This window comes from Bombus terrestris, chromosome 3, assembly GCF_910591885.1.
Source record: "Bombus terrestris chromosome 3, iyBomTerr1.2, whole genome shotgun sequence".
NCBI classification, from domain to species: domain Eukaryota; kingdom Metazoa; phylum Arthropoda; class Insecta; order Hymenoptera; family Apidae; genus Bombus; species Bombus terrestris.
In genome coordinates this window covers 11006935-11023572 of record NC_063271.1, presented here as the reverse complement: position 1 = coordinate 11023572, position 16638 = coordinate 11006935, and the positions used below count along the sequence as shown (strand labels likewise).

General features: G+C 31.8%; 3 long non-coding RNA genes across 4 annotated transcripts in view; 1 reads left to right on the top strand and 2 right to left on the bottom strand.

The window, feature by feature from the left end:
• Positions 1-35: 35 nt before the first annotated feature.
• LOC105667182 lies at positions 36-3886 on the top strand. 2 transcript variants are annotated; one of them, XR_007227821.1, is made up of 6 exons: positions 36-554; positions 653-723; positions 802-953; positions 1074-1399; positions 1549-1684; positions 1775-3886. It is a non-coding gene; the product is annotated as an uncharacterized LOC105667182 (long non-coding RNA). The 2 variants fall into 2 exon arrangements; XR_007227820.1 differs by having other exon boundaries at positions 1074-1430.
• LOC125387236 lies at positions 1174-10052 on the bottom strand. Its single transcript, XR_007227822.1, has 2 exons — positions 2057-10052; positions 1174-1968 (listed from the first exon to the last, which is right to left on the bottom strand). It is a non-coding gene; the product is annotated as an uncharacterized LOC125387236 (long non-coding RNA).
• Positions 10053-15563: 5511 nt separating this feature from the next.
• LOC110120324 overlaps positions 15564-16638 on the bottom strand; it is a 28469-nt gene continuing 27394 nt past the window's right edge. Inside the window, exon 5 of the long non-coding RNA XR_002308952.2 lies at positions 15564-16630. This is a non-coding gene — a long non-coding RNA (uncharacterized LOC110120324). The remainder of the gene's footprint in view (positions 16631-16638) is intronic.

Sequence of the window (16638 nt, the reverse complement as noted above, 5' to 3'; positions counted from 1 at the left end):
GTTAGATATAGATAGCAATAGTGATTAGTTTCACTTTTTCACCGCTACGTGGTGATAGGGTTTCAACGTTCAAGTGTCTGTAAAGCGAGAAAATTTTCATTATTATGAAAAAAAAATTGATTAAGAACCTTGTTGAATGTGACTTTTGTGATACCGTCTTCCAAATTAGATCCTTATCTTTTTTTTTATACGCCATCTGATCAGCAAGATGCACGAATAAAAATTTACAAATTCCCTCCAAATAAGTAGATTATTTTAAAAAGCTGTGCCTTCACATATATTTTTATACATGTAATGATGTTTGTGGCAATTATAAACGTATATAAAAAGAGAGTATATGTATATAGATGGAGTTTACATCTGACTTTGAACGAATTAAAGTACTAAGAGTATATAATTCATTTTTTAAAGAATCATTCGTTTGTAATTTAAGATACAGTCCCATTTAATTAATTGTTTTTACTACATTATCATGTTTTTCAACAATCGCAATATACACGGAAATTTGTTATATTTGATTCGATATTTTACTTTGTGTATACGTTGAGCTCGCGGTAATTATAAAGAAATTATACAAAAATAACAATACTAATATCACTATTATAGTAAGAATATTTAAACGTAGCCTAATGCAAATTATTTGTTATTTCAGACGCATATGTAATATGATATAACGCAAATATTTAGGGTGTGTTACTTTACAATACAGCTAGATAATACAAGGTAAACAATGCACGAGAATCATTATCAACAAATGTTGACTGATAAAGTAAAATTTATAGCAATTATATCATTTCGCAGAAGAAAGAAAAAAGAAAAAAATACGATGTTTTCTTAATATTTAAACGTATTTAATACTTTAGTTATTTTTAACACGATTGAAAAGTTGATCCGATAATATATCAACGATAATCTGGTAATTTATCAGAACTAAGCACCCCATGTTCTACAAGGTATTTATTATGATTTTTATCGCATTATCTTTGTAAATTTAATTACGCCTCTGTTGCTGTGATTTATTATCGAATCCTCTGATATACATATATATATATTACATTTACTATCTATTGCAGACATGTTCTGAGAAGTACCTAGTTTTTATTTCATTTCACAAGTTCTGCAATATTTATTGCTGAAGGAAAGGAGGATCTACGCGAAAGTTTTAAAGTAACCACGATGGTCATTAAGAAGCAGGATTATCATCTATTTGTCTCTCAGACATTTCTTAATCATTTCTTTACAATTAAATTCTTTCATCTAACTTTAGGAATATTGATAACCGAAGTATTTATATTTTATAAACATGTTATTCTAAAATCTTATCAGATTTATCATTCAGTCTCATAAAATGAGTAGTACGTGGTTCTTCGATGCAATCCTAAACGATGAGAAGTATTACGTAAATACGTTTTCCGATCCTTTTAATATATGTATGTATAGGCATGTATTTTATCCAATTAACGAATTTCGAGTTGGTAACTGATTGTGAGTTTCTTGTCTTAAGCAGCTGTAGGAAATTTTAATTTCTTTTTCTCTTTTCTCCTTCAGGTGTAGTGCATAATCAGATGAAATATCGTTTACCATAAATATTTCTCATACTGATAACCGTTCTATTCAGAAACACTTTGTATATGTTCTTTCATTACTTGTTGTATAAACTGTGGCTGACGCAAACGGGAAAAAGGTTGGTTTAGCTTGTACAAATAATGCACAAGATTAATAAAACAATCCAAAAGGATAAAATAACAGAATGTAATTAAGAAAACCTTTGCAGCTCAGGCAGATGGCCGTTCCTTATCGTTCGATGCAAATTACAAATTTTCCATTATAACTGGCAGTTTGATTATGAATTGGACAAATATTAACTCATGACGCGAAAAAAATGTATCTGAAATAATCGTGTGAATAAGCAGAAGATTTTAACTCCTTACCTCGTGGTACAAGATAAAAATTGCAGTACAAATCGACCTAAAAAATGTGTCAATATTAACTTGGAATAAATGCGTCATCTATGACTTCAAGAGAATATGCACGAAAATCACGCTTTCTCACGTACTTCGGTAAACGATGACGTCAAGATTCAGCTGAAAACAGATTCCTCTGTGTTTTTGGGGATTTTCGGATTACCTGATTTCGTCTTTTACCGTCCCCGGTAACGTTTAATGAATTCTTGAAGTTCTTCTTTCTACGGAACAACGCTTCGAAGTAGTTTCGATAGAAAATCAAAGATCGTGCGGTATATTAAAATCCATGTATAACTGCAAATGTCGATATGTCGCATTATCGTTGATCATTAAAGTAGATAGATTTACGAGCACGTCTTACGTTCGTTAAGCTGAAGAGAAGCCATTAATAGTAGGTTGTTATCGAATGTCCATTTCCGCGGGTGTGGTTTATCAGCGAGACATTAGATGAGGTTAAAAATAGAAAATACTTTGTCATAATACATAGGTATATACGACCGATATATGACTTCAGTATATGCTATGATATTATCTATATCCGAAGATATTAGAAAGATATAAAGATCAAATATATATCCATATGTATACATACAAATTGGCTCGCAAAGGTATTCGTACATTTACCATGAAAAATTTTCATGTGCGTGTCATGCGTATTATATAAAACATTCTGAAATTTTATTAACGCTGTGATGAGACACGACTGATATGACTATGTCGGCAAAACTCAAATCCAATTTGAAAATATACATGCATACTTAGAAGTTGCAAGGTATTTACTGTAAACTTATATTTTGTGAAAAGTTAGTATTATGAATAATTAGTAGAAAAATCTTAGGCATATTATAATAACTATTAAAGTGAATGATTGCCTGTTCAAATATTTTTGTGTCTGCAAAATATATACATCTTGCAATTTCTATATACGTTTACAAAAAACTCAAAAAAAGGAATCCCAAAAATCCAAAATTCTATCAAATAATAGTTATTAATAATCATAATACTTGGGCGTCGTTACAGTACCAATAAAATTTTGAAATGTTTCGTTTAACATACGTGATAATGTTCATGAGAAGTGTGCGACTACTACGAGAGCTAAACAGTTGCATTTTTTACCACTATCTGCATATGTATCCAACAATGTGGAATGATTTATTAGATTAATTTCCTCGATAGAAAATGTTATGTTAATGTAACATTTCATCTCTAGCTATGTGTATGTTAATGAAATATAAATTACAAAGGGTTTACAGATTAATTTCTTAAAAACTAAAGTTATGTTCATATTACATATGATTTGCAATCTTTCTTCCACTATTTTCCACAGGGTTATTCTAATATTTTCGTAATCTATGCGTTAAAATATATCGATTGGCATATAACACGTGCATTTTATAAGATATGACTTTGCAAATATTTCCTTCCTATGTTATTCTCAAGGCGATGGTAATAATGCGACAAAAAGTTTTGAAAAATTCATTAATAATTTATCATTAATTGCTATTTTTATCCTTAGAATTTGATGAACTTTGGAGTACGAATTCATAACATCATAATAAATTATCCTCTTTGAAATTATGACACCTTCACATGTCTATTACATTAGTATAATCAGCATCTATGAAGCAACGTATAAGATATTTTCCTCCGACTTTTTACGTATTTATTCACGTTTTTTTTTTTTTTTTTTTTTTTTTTGAGTAAATAAAAGCGGATTGAGTTACGATTAATTATATAAAATATACATGAAACCAGGAGGCGAAGAAGGGAATAATAGATCATATCAATTGTTAAACACAATAATATCCAATAATAGATTAAGATAAAACGTCTCTCGAAATTGTATCGATGGTATCAATTAATATTGTATAATACAAAATGTACTCTCTTCTTCTAAAAATAAAATTCGAAGGATTATAGTATTTATTAATTTCAATCGCGCTCACGTTATCAGGCTTTACGCTTCGCTTTCGTAATATCAAATTTTTCGAATTATATTTAAAGATACTAACAAACACATAGTACGAAATTTCATGTACCTGAATCTAATTAACTTGAACATAATAAATACAATGATATAAATATTAATAGAAAATTTGAAGGTGCAAAATTGCACAGAACGCGTTTAATATAAGAAAATATATAAAATATGAAATAGTGTAGTGCTTTGCGTAATAGTTGATGGGTAAAACAATTTTTTGTCAAGGCTACACTATTTCAATTATATTTTTAAAAATATAAATCTCTGTAAAAAGCCGCAGTTTGATAATGACCAGTATTTCTGTAGCCACTGTTTGGACGAAATCTATATGTTTGTAAAATGTTTACTAAAAGAAAAGGAAGAATAATTTTACCGATGCATGATTCATATAACACAGCTGATTATAGCTGATCTCTGCAAACTTTTTGATTAGTTAATCTCTGCTAATCGTACTGCCATATAAAGATGGCATAAAAGATGAATACATATTTCTTTGAAAAAAAGCAAATGTTTGTTATCGTTCAACAACGGAAACTGATAAAATCCAAGTTCAAGAGAGAAATCTAGCGACGTATAGTTACTGGTGATTATTTCCTCGATTGCGTAAAAAAATGAAAATCAAGGGAAGCGAAATCATTAAAGTTATCTACCTCTTTAATTGACTGTCCGCTATCTCTATCGTTTCTTGAAATTTTTATTTTCACGGTGTTCTATGTTAATTGTCGATAGGTTGAAGTCCTCTACAGTCTAGAAAAATAATTTACTTTCAAAGAAGGTTTCGCTGTACCACGAGGATTATTAATATGTATAATATAGATAATTGATTCAGATTTCTTTAAAATTTTACCATATATAGGAATCGATTAATCGAACCACTGGCCAGCCTCTTTTTCATCTTATAAAAAATTTATTAAAAATTTCATCTACTTTCCTAAACCAACTGTTATGTTTTATGATTTCATGTATTTATTTGTCTTTCAACTATTCAATATGAATATGAATACGAACATGAATATGAATGTGAACATAAATATGAATATGAATATAAAATTGATGCAATGAATGAAAAATAATGAATTTATGTAATGAAATTGAGAAGTTAATAAATGTAATGTGGAGCCGCATATGATTCATATTGTCCTCTTGATAAATTGTAATTAATAACTCGAAGAATAATACGAATGATTAGCAAGAGAACAAGCAGATAATTTTTTCTTCCGAATGTATTTTCTTTGATTTTTTTAATAACATATTACGATAACGGTTTAATAATAACGATATATCATTTTTATTGTTGTTTCGTTTTCTCTACTCGGTCTCGTATTGCGTTTTTTTCTAGATACCTCTAACTTTTATCTGAATGTGAAGTGGTTAATCGAGTCAGCGGTCTTTCAGATCACATGAACGCGATAAAATTAACCGGATGAGAATCTATCAAGTATGAAATTTCGATAGATCGAGAAATTTATTTTGAGCGATATTTTCGGTAGAGTACCTAGAATATGTACATAATCGGGTCATTCCTAATCCGATAAGGAATGTCAATAATTAGTATCGACTGAGGAAACTTACACTTGTATAATTTATGTGGCGAATAGAATAGTAGATGTACGAATTAAAACTAGAGCCAGAAAGGTAAAAACCATTGGCTTCTTAATCAATCATTATTTATATCATCGATTGTAAAGATTACCAAAATGGATTATTCTATAATAATTTAGCTTGTTTTTTACTCCAATGTTTATTATTTAATATTTGTATTAACATACTTTGTGCAATTCAGATAAAAATGGTATTTAGGTAAAACGAAGAATGAAATTGTAGCGTAATTGAAGAGTTTTCCAATAAAAGAGCTTGTAGGTATCTTCTAGCCAAACAGTTGAATTATTTTAAATTTCAATTATTTTCTAAATATAAAATAGGAAACAAAGTTTTCTAAGAGATTCTTTATAAGTTCTATACGAGCTTCTTTATAATTATCAATTTAAAGATATAATCAAAAAGCTAGAAAGCTTAAAGTTAATATTAAGAAATTATATCTAAGACCTTGAATGTAATTTGGTCAATTTGCCATTTCGCCTTATGGCGAATAAGAAATCTTCTCGATTATAATACACGCAAATTAATTGCGACAGTTTACAACTTTGACAGTTTACATAACTAGATAGCTTTTACTATTGATAGGATTATTCCGAGGTTTCCTTGCTACGTATACCACTATACTACGTATATCTTTTTGTAATGGAAAGTTCAACAATGAGTATTAAACATGCGAGCATGATACGTTATAAGTAAGATACACGATGAAACGAACTCCTTATAACATAGCTGATAAGTATACGCCGATGGAAATTCCTGGATTTAATTTCACTCTAACGAGATTTTTATGTACACCGGGAGAACTTGGAAAGGGAAAAATAAGACGAACCGTAATATCTGATGACCGTTCGATACAAAGAAAAAAAAAAAAAGAAATAAATATTTCATTTCTCTTAGAGAGAGCACAACCACAAGTGAAAAACATGATAAATCATATTTCTCGTCTTTTATAGATGAGCAATATTAAAATTGAATAGATTGCCAAGCAATTCCATATCAAAGTTGTGTTTGCGTTTGATTTTGGGATTAAATATGTGTTCTTCTTATCCTCTTACATATTTAAGATGTGTTAATAACAGCAGTTATTGTAGATTCCTATTAATTTAATTGAAACAACATGACAATTACACAAACATTTAATTCTTAAAAATCACTGTGGATCTATCGCCTATTTTCAAAAGATTTATAAGCATCGTCAAATGTATGAGATCACTCGCTTCTTCGAATGTGTATTTCGCATTAAAATATAACTTTTCAGCCACAAAATAACATAAAAGTTATGAAAACTAAGGAAAATAGCCTTATTATATTTTTCTGCCCTTTGATTTTCATATACAGGCATGCAAGAGTATTTAAACGTTCATTGTGGAAAACTTGTACATTTTAAAATTTCATTAGCACTATATCGAGACACGATTGTCATAATTACATTACCGGTTATATGTAGTTGGACACTTCATGACGTTAATTTAAATTGAATGCCTTGCAATGCCTTTATTTTTTCATTATTTTATTATAAATCTGTTAATTCGTCTGTTAATTCTTCTGTGGCTCGTATGTGGCTTACAATGTAAGTTACTAAACAAAGTAAAAATTAAACTTCTGCAACAATGGCAACGAGTAGATATATTAATCCTTATGATAGGCAATGTATATTGGTAAAATTTAAACTCAATCTAAAAATTTATATAAAAGTTACAAGACATTTACTGCAAACATATATCCAATAAAAAAATTAAACGCATTCAATACGTGTTAAAAATGGTCCCAATATGAGATATCTGAAGATATGTCGAATATCTTGTGCTAATTATCTATAATGACGAGGTAAATGATAAACATCGTATCGCAAAAAAATTAAGCTACTCGTCGGTTTCATCAGAAAGCTTGAAGCGATCATCATCACCTTGGTCATAGAGCGACGTCAATTATATAATTTTTCTTTCGCTCGGTCCCATCAACAGAAACTAATCATCGGACGATCGAAGAGCCACTATCATCAATTTGTAAACAAATTCCTACAACCGTGAGCCATCGTTGCATCGAATTTAATATCACAGCCTGGTATTACCACGCACAGCGTGCCTCTTTATATTTTTCAACACACCCAAGCAACTGGTAAATATAACGCCGCATGGAACGATCGGACTTTTGTTGTACCGTTTCAATGGGCTGCTTCGTTAATTCGACGTGCATGTCCATCAGATACCTATCGTCGATTCCTCTTTTAAAAACGTTTTCTGAAAAATTCTTCTCTCTTCCCTTTTTCAGAATGAATTTTTGTGAAATTTTCGATAATGGCGAATTTTGCTTGTTCCTTTTATTCGGATTATTTTTCATCCGTCCTCGAACGAGGTCGATGAGACTCGTTCGAGTTACGAGGTTTATTGTTAGATCGGGGCGTATTATTAATTCAACCATCGTTCCAGATACGACATTAAGGAAGAACGAAATGAGTTTCCCTGTTTCTTTTTTTTTAACTTAACTTCATTTATCGGTAGGTATACATCGTAGGATTAAATTGATAATAAAAATTAACTAGACCGTTCGTGTAATAGTTCACTGGGTTTTTCTATGGCTTACAATTTTTCATTCTTATCGTAAGCGTTGACTATAGTCTGTCATGAAAATATCTGTACACTCTTTAAAGTAGAATAACTGTTCAAAAATTGGACCAAACGACTTGAACTTTCTTGAGAAGCCAGAAGGATTAGTAGCAGATAATGTGTAAAAGAAATATTAAAAAAATTTAAACAACATATTTTGGACATTTATATCAGTTATATACATACTGAAAGTTTCATCGACATCGGTTAACATCGCTATAAGTTTGCAGTTCTTCGCGAGTTTTAGCCTGTAACTGCAATAAATTTGAAGAATATTTTCGTGATTGTACATGCGATGACTAATAGAATTTGAACACATACAAAGCTGCGTTGGGGGCTTCGTTTTTTGAGAAAATCGAGTTTGATAATTTGTGAAGTATACGTAAATCCGTTTGATTCTCAGATAAACACGAGTAGATAGTCGATAATCTATAATCGATGAATTATATTGCATATGGAAATACATATAAAAAATGTAGAATAAAACATATCTAGACTTCATTGTCCCCGAAACGAGAGTGTAAACAACAAAATTTTATTCTTCATTGTCAATTTATTTGTGTAGAATAACTTCTTATCAGTTGTCCATTCCTGTCCAGCCGACAATTGATCAAATTCACGTACCCTGTATCTCGTAAATTTTCAAACTCGATTTTTTCAAACACGAAACCTCCGGCGCACTTTTGTCATTTTTGATTTTCGTCTTGCGTATAAATAACCATTTCAATCATCATTATGTATTTTCTTCGTGATAGTATTTGAAGAAGAACAAACTTATTTTTACATTGTTTTTAAATGTTCCAAATGATCGAACATTATCTGTTTTAACGAGTATTCTTCAATTACTGTAGTGTTCACGCGACTGGGGTAAATCAACAGCGGTTTAGATTTGGTTCTAGTAAGCAGCCTATGGATAAAGCAAGTGGCACTGCGGCGAGTTCGATTCTTTCCGCGCCAAACGAGATACGCAATCAACTGGTAGATAGAGTACGCGGTGTTTACAATGCTTTTAAGACGCACCTTGTAAGCAAATATGCAGCGAAGGCCATGGTAACAGAGGCGCAATGAATCTATTTTCATTTCGCATATGTTATGCGTTTGCGCGTGCTATGAAACCTAATAATAAAATTGAAGAAAGACAATGAAGCTCGTTGAAATGGTTGGCAAACATCGGCATGCCTTCATTGATAGAATGGAATCAATCGCATTATTCGAAAGTGATAGAACCTCTCCTCTCTTTGTGCGCGTATCTTGAGAAATTAAAAAGAAATCGATTCTTTTTTAAAATGTCTACAGATTAGATTACCTCGAGTGCAAAACCTAATTCATCGATCTTCTGTTACACGTAAATGAAAAATCTCTATTTTTTAAATTAATTTCTCAAGTTTTCGAGCTTCTAGATTTACTTCGAAAGTATCAGCAGCAAGAGTAGATTACACGTACACGCTAGACGTTGAAAACAAAAGTGTGCGAATCCCAATTACTCAACAAATCGAGTGATTTACTAAAAATGTCTAAAAAAACGTGAACATAAAATATTCAATATGTTATGTTATCGTCGTTATGTTATCTAGGTTTGTTTTGAAAAAAAGAACGAGTTCCTCCATTTTTTCACGATTAAGCAGCTTATCGCAATAAGTTAATAACGTAAACTTGCATCGAGAAAAATATGGCTTAGTTCACCTTTGTTCCCGGTACCTCGTATAAATTCAAATTGAAGCGTTAAAAGAAACGTAAAAGTAAAAATGCACATAATGCACGTAATATGCGGACATATATACGAAAGAAGCAAAGTACAGTATCCGTCATGATATTTAGTAGGTGAAACAAATTTTTGCGTCTTTAGTTCTGTTCATAGAAATATCAATTTACATAAACATTCTACCCAAACATCTACCTAAATATAACTTATTCTTATACGTATATTCTAATATGATCTATTTTTAATCAAGAATTTTTAAGGCGCTTCAAAATTATTACTTGCGAGTTGATACCAAGTGGAAACTAACGTTTGCAGAAAATATGCTGTTAACGTGCAACAACTTATCTGACAGGTGCATAAGTTATTGTTAATGATCGGACGTATACGGTGCATCAGCGTAGAATGTTTCGCACGCCGTTCCGCAAACAAACTGATTTAGACGGTGTACGTGAGCGTCGTGCGAGATGAAAACGGGCCACGGCGAAATTAGCATGAGAAAACGTTCTGAAGCGGGATTGAAATGTACGGTCCGACGAGTGTAAGTCAATGTGACGAGGAGAATCAGCGGTTGTCGAGGAACGAGATGTCATGCGTATGCAGCATCTTTCTATCAAGCTGATACGTTCTGCGTATGTACATTTTCGAAATGCAGAATGTGTAAGAAAAAGGAAAGCGTAATTGAATATAGTATGACCAAGATTAATGATAGACACGGTATTTCTGCTTAAATTTAAATGGAAATGTTCAGTTGACGTCAGTATGTAGTCCTTGCATTGTTGGTTTTTATTATATTTAAATTATCCTGCCATTTCTTCTTAGAATGGATTAAAATAAAAAGGAGAATTAAGAATGGACAAATGATCGAATTCCTTCGCTTTATAGAGGACTATCGTGCAGATGATCGTATTTTCGAATAATTAGAGAAAATAAGTTAAAGCGAAGGATTTTATTAAATGTATAAGTAACGATCTCAATTTTATTTTTGAACTTCAAGTTAATATCGATGTTGTATTTTTCTCTGCGTTACGTTAATCTGTACACGTGTACGTTAATTTCTCCATGATCCTTTGAATATTTACGTACGTCTTTATTTTTCAAAGCGCCCGTGATTTATAGTGGATCATTATCATTAAAAACTGGTTGAAAATACATACATAATTTTTACGAATAAGTTTGTTATAAATAACTTAAAACATGATACCTAAGCAAGGAATTCTTTTATTCGACAAATATTATACTAAGTAGGTATTATACATTCTGTGGATTTCAGGAACTTCCAATTTTCCATGAATACACAAACATCCATGATCCATACAAAATATTCTAAAAATTTCCATATATTTTTAGTTTAGATTAAAATAGGAGAGATGTAGAGATCCTAATCTTCCGCATAGTAAATCAGAGTAAACGTATAACTGTGAGTATTTTATATTCCTGTTTTATTTTAATTTTTCTCCAATTATCAACAGATATCCTAACAACATGTTTCACGCTGGCCGATAACGATAAGCGATACACGGTCGATATACCACTTAATTTTTTACTAATAAAATGCTTCTCGATAGTACAGTATTAGCGACAATATGTCCAGTCTAGAACGTTAGAGACTTCAAAATCAATTACGGTTTATGACGCAATTCTCTTGACTCATTATCACAACCGGTTACGTTACACCAGACGTGTTCGGGACGAACAATTGAGATCTAATCAAAGTTCAATAATTGGAGGCGGTTCGACGATTTCTTCGAGGAAGGAAGCCCCCATGGCGAGGGTGGACAATACACAAAGTGTGTAATGACTCATCTCTAACGTGGATGTATCGCGTACTATGTCAGTAACGGCAGAATACATCATACGAAATGTGAGATGCTCGTTAGTCTCGTTCCAGGTGGCTCGTTATCGCTGGTAGCAGTGTGTCAAGTATCACATAAGTTAGCCTCAACGCGTGACACTCGTGTAATACCTAGTAAAGGCAAAATTATGAAAGAACCTCGGGATTCGATAAGAAGGAAGGGAGAGAAAGGGACGAAGAAGAACAGATTCGTTCGATGATGTGCGGTGAAAGATCCATTGACACGACGACCCGCTTCTTCGAACTTGCGAATCAAGCCGGATGCATCTGAAAGAGACGATGCACTTTGATTTTTGTATATGCCCCGAGTATACGGTCGATGCAGTGCGTTAAGCAAATATTATCAAGCGAACAGTGAGCTAAATTGACTGAGACGATACGTAGTTAGGTACGAGTGGATTTAAAGAATTTGCAATCCTTTTTCATTGCTTATGACGTATCGTCGTTTACGTAATAAGAAAATTATCGAACCTTTTTATTTAGACGAACAATCTTTCATTACCGGATTGTTCTAAGAAATTTAGACATTGATTAGCCTTTGCATTTATTGGTTCTTTTTACATAGACGTTCAAAGAAAAATATATAGGAATAAATCTTCAATCCTTAACCGGTAAAAAATAATATCATATAAGTGCTATAAAACTGCATAAATTAAATTTGCATAATACTAGTTTTTAAAAGGTCTACGTCGCGACTATTGATCCTTCCTGTACGAATAATAGCTCAAATCATGCGATACAACATACATACGCTTATAAGTTAATACCTGTCTGAATCGCTTCCAGGCTAATATTAAACGATCGGTGGAATCGATAATCATCACAATTGAGTCATTCTGACATCAATTGACTTCATAAATTGAAACGAACAGGAAAAATAACGTTTCAAACATTGTCTTTTAAATTTATCTTACAATTTCCTATTACATATTTGCATCACCTTGTTGCAACAAATAAATAGATTTGATGTATCATTCGTTTCTCGAGGATTGTACATTAATGTACTTATGTAAAACGTTGATGTACGTATTTATGTAAACAGTAAGTGTACTTAATGCGATGAAATTAAGAAATTAAGAGAAAACGAAGTTAACCCCAGTTTAATCAGATTGGATGTTGAAATTGTCGAGGGGCTCGATTGTTGCGCATTATTGAAGAAACAAAGAAGACAAGCGAACATGATGAAACACGCTGCAGAGAGAAGATTAGATCCTGGAAGTCCGCGTGTTCAACGAAAATTATTTAACGTGGAATTAACAGAAACGCGGATATAATCTGCGTCCCAGTGATGAGATTATGGTAATACAACTTGTTTGCTGCTCGACGTGCAGTGACAGTTAGATTTAACCACCCTTTCGGCGATATAATTGTAAATGGTAAAAATGAGCGTGTATATGCCTTTGGAAACGTGATTCGCGAAATTCGAAACATATATATCTTGTACGACACGCGACATTTATCCCCCGGCTTCTATATTTATTCAGCGGATTTGGCACGATACTGATCTGGCCTAATAATCGACTGGCACCTAGACACGTTACAAATCTCTTTCTCATCGTTCAGATATGTCTTCCGGCTGTTCGAGTACTTATACAACTTACACCTTGCTCTGCCGGTCGAAAGTACACGGAAAATGTTTCCAGTTTCAGCAAGATGTATTTTAATCGTAAAGTTATGGATAAATGAGAAAATCTACAACCTCGCAGTTCTTGCAATGATCTTATTATCATTATTATACTCGTAACTATATTATATAATAATATCGTAATAACTATATGATAGAGAATATTTCAACATTGCTAAGTTGTTTTTTAGAAGCCAACAAGCAATAAATTTGGCATTTGTAATTGCCAAATCTTGAATAATTTTAGAATAACTTTCCTCCTTGTCAAGCTTTTTATTTTCAAACTCAAATTAATTTATAAGTTATAAATCAGATTGACTAGACTCTTCTAAAATAATAGAACGGTTTCTGACATTTATGCAAATAATGATATTTAAATATATATGTATACCATAGTATATACATTTATAAGATAATATATATATAATCAGTATATATAATAACGTATATTATTACCATCATTTTTATAAATTTAAATAACTTATTAATCTGTTGACTCCGAAAAAATACAAAAAGTGCTGCTTCTAATTATTAATTCACCATTAATCTAAACATCTTTGACAGAATCATATTACTATAAATTGACCAAAGTGTCCGGATACTTATGATTGTTAATATATACACCCGCAGCGAAAAATCTGTACAAGAGGGTATTTCGTATAATTGCGGTAAAAGAAGAATAACGAGTGGCTTGATCTTATTCAAGATCGTTTAAAGAGAACTGATTCTGTTTCCTCGATGGGAGAGCTTTCGTTGGAGCATTCGTCGTTATTATTGCGTCGGAAGTAGGAAGCTTCGAAGATATTGTTGTGGTATTATGATAATGGCTCGGTAGCTTGAGGCTGCATATTTACAGACTAGAGTCTAGAACGATAAACAAGCTGCACATGGTGTTCACAGCCATCCAAACATTAGATATATTGAATCATTCAATCGCGTAATTCTTGGCAGATTATGCGTCACTCACTTTTGTATTTCGTATACTAATACATTTAACCCGACATATGCACGCGCGTAAAAAAAATTATTTTCCTCCGTTTGACGTCTTGCTTCTTATCTAAAGATTTTCAAATGTCTATTCGGCGTCTTGTTTAATAAACGCATCAACTATTTGTTCGAAACATTCCGCGTTGAATGTCAAGGATCCGAGACATTTTACGTAACATCATACTGCAGAATAGCAGTCGAAAATTATACCCGTTCGTTTTTGAAGGTCGACTGTTCAATGAACTTAACAGCGTACGATATAAAAAAATATAAACCATGATCTACACCCACAATATCCTGCTACGTTTTAAAATCATTCGGAATTAGATTTATTCGCCTGCCGGTTACTGACTTAGAATTGAGAGATAATGAAACTATTTGCGATAAAGTATCAATTAATGGCTCACCATACACGGCGTTACGATACATTCCGTTCTGAACAAAATTTTATTTCCTCATTGTCCAACATCGTCCAGCTTACAGCTGCGAGCTTATAAAACAGGAAAATATAAGTGGGGAAATGCTTAATTCATAAATACGACTAACTGCATTACGATAAGCTTCATTTTTATCTTTCATCCTGTGTAATATAGGATTGATATAATAACACAGGATATAATATGGAGTAGTATTAAAAATAAATTTTGTTTACTCTCGGAACCATTATAAATATAGAATAACTTTCTACTCGTTTCCTTTCTTTTTATCTCGAGTAATAATTTAATTTGGGTAAATATTAATAATCTTTCTAAATTCGAGTAATAATTTACATCTATTACAGGTACGTTCTTCGAATTTGAGATACCTCGTGATACCATCGGGACGTTTTTCCCCCTTTTTTCCTCTCTTCTATTTCTTCGCTGGTGTGACTCGCTCGACGGTTGTTTTCCTGTACGGTAGAAGTAATTTTTAATTTCCTAGTAACATATATTTATTCAACAGGAAAGAGCGAGATATGTAATCGATGCTTCTAGTATTTAATTGTAACATTATGTACATTATAATTTTCCCGCAAAAATGTTATACCGCGTGTCTGGCAAATATTTCCTTGATAAATACTATCGTTCTATAGTAGAAAACACGATGGAGGTCGATAGTAATACACGTTTAACTTTATCAAATTAAAATATTTATTGATTTAAATCATAATAATAAGTAGAACAAAAGTAAAATTTATAACCGATCATCCAGAATCGCAATTGTGACAAATATAAAAAGACATCTTGATAGGTACATTTTTCATGTGCCCAATTCTTACACTCACTACATTGCACCAATCTCTTCGTCTGGTTTCATCGTGCTGTAGGATTCCGTGCATACCAGACAATAATATTCTTTATCCTCTTCGTTATTAGATTCATTATTTTCGTATAGATATTGCAGATATTGCATTCGTATAGATAGATATTTTTCGTATAGAAAAGAGCGTTGCAATCGATCTCGGTTATACTTTCGAACGTAAATTATAAATTTTGACTAACGAGACGCTTAAAACTGTTAAGTAACGATCGCTGTTACTTAGAAAAAGGCCAGATTAGAGATGTAAATATAGAGAAAACAACTATTTACAAAGGAAATATCTATATCACAATTTTCAGTAAGAAAGTGTTACTTTAGGATATCGTACATCATTATAGAGAAGTTATTTTATTCGCTATATACATATTTAATTGCGTATCTATATTATCTAACATTGATGGGTGTATTCCAAATGTTATTTCTCATTGTATATTCAAAATTTGTGTTAATATCTATTACATGTTTTGAGATATTTAACGCATTACATTGTATTGCCTGTTACCACAGATTGTACCAAATGCTTAACATTTTCATTACATTGCTTTAATTATAATTAACTATAGTATTTATGTACACACTAGAATCTTATAAAATTACAATTATATAAAAACATTAATTATTTTCAAGTGTAAATTGTCTATGTATGTTTTTCTGTATCACGTATTTCTATGTGCGTTCAATTTCCAATTTAACGTGCACGGGAATCATTATTTAAACTAAAGTATGGAAACTAAAACGCATGACCTCGCGATTAATTGTGAACTCTTATGCAAATATTAAATGATGAATACAACATGATGAATATGTCTTCAAAAATCTAATGTCCACTGACATCGTCATCATTGAATATTGAACGAACTAGAATCATAAAATCATGCTTACAAGAATCTCACAAACTAATACCTGACAACGAGTCAGGTTTGAGCTGGAGGTGAAGAACTTTAGTGTTAATGTTCTTCGTCAGCATCATCATCGATATCCAAAGAACCGAAAATGTGAGGCCACGCTTCTAGTATCTGTAAAT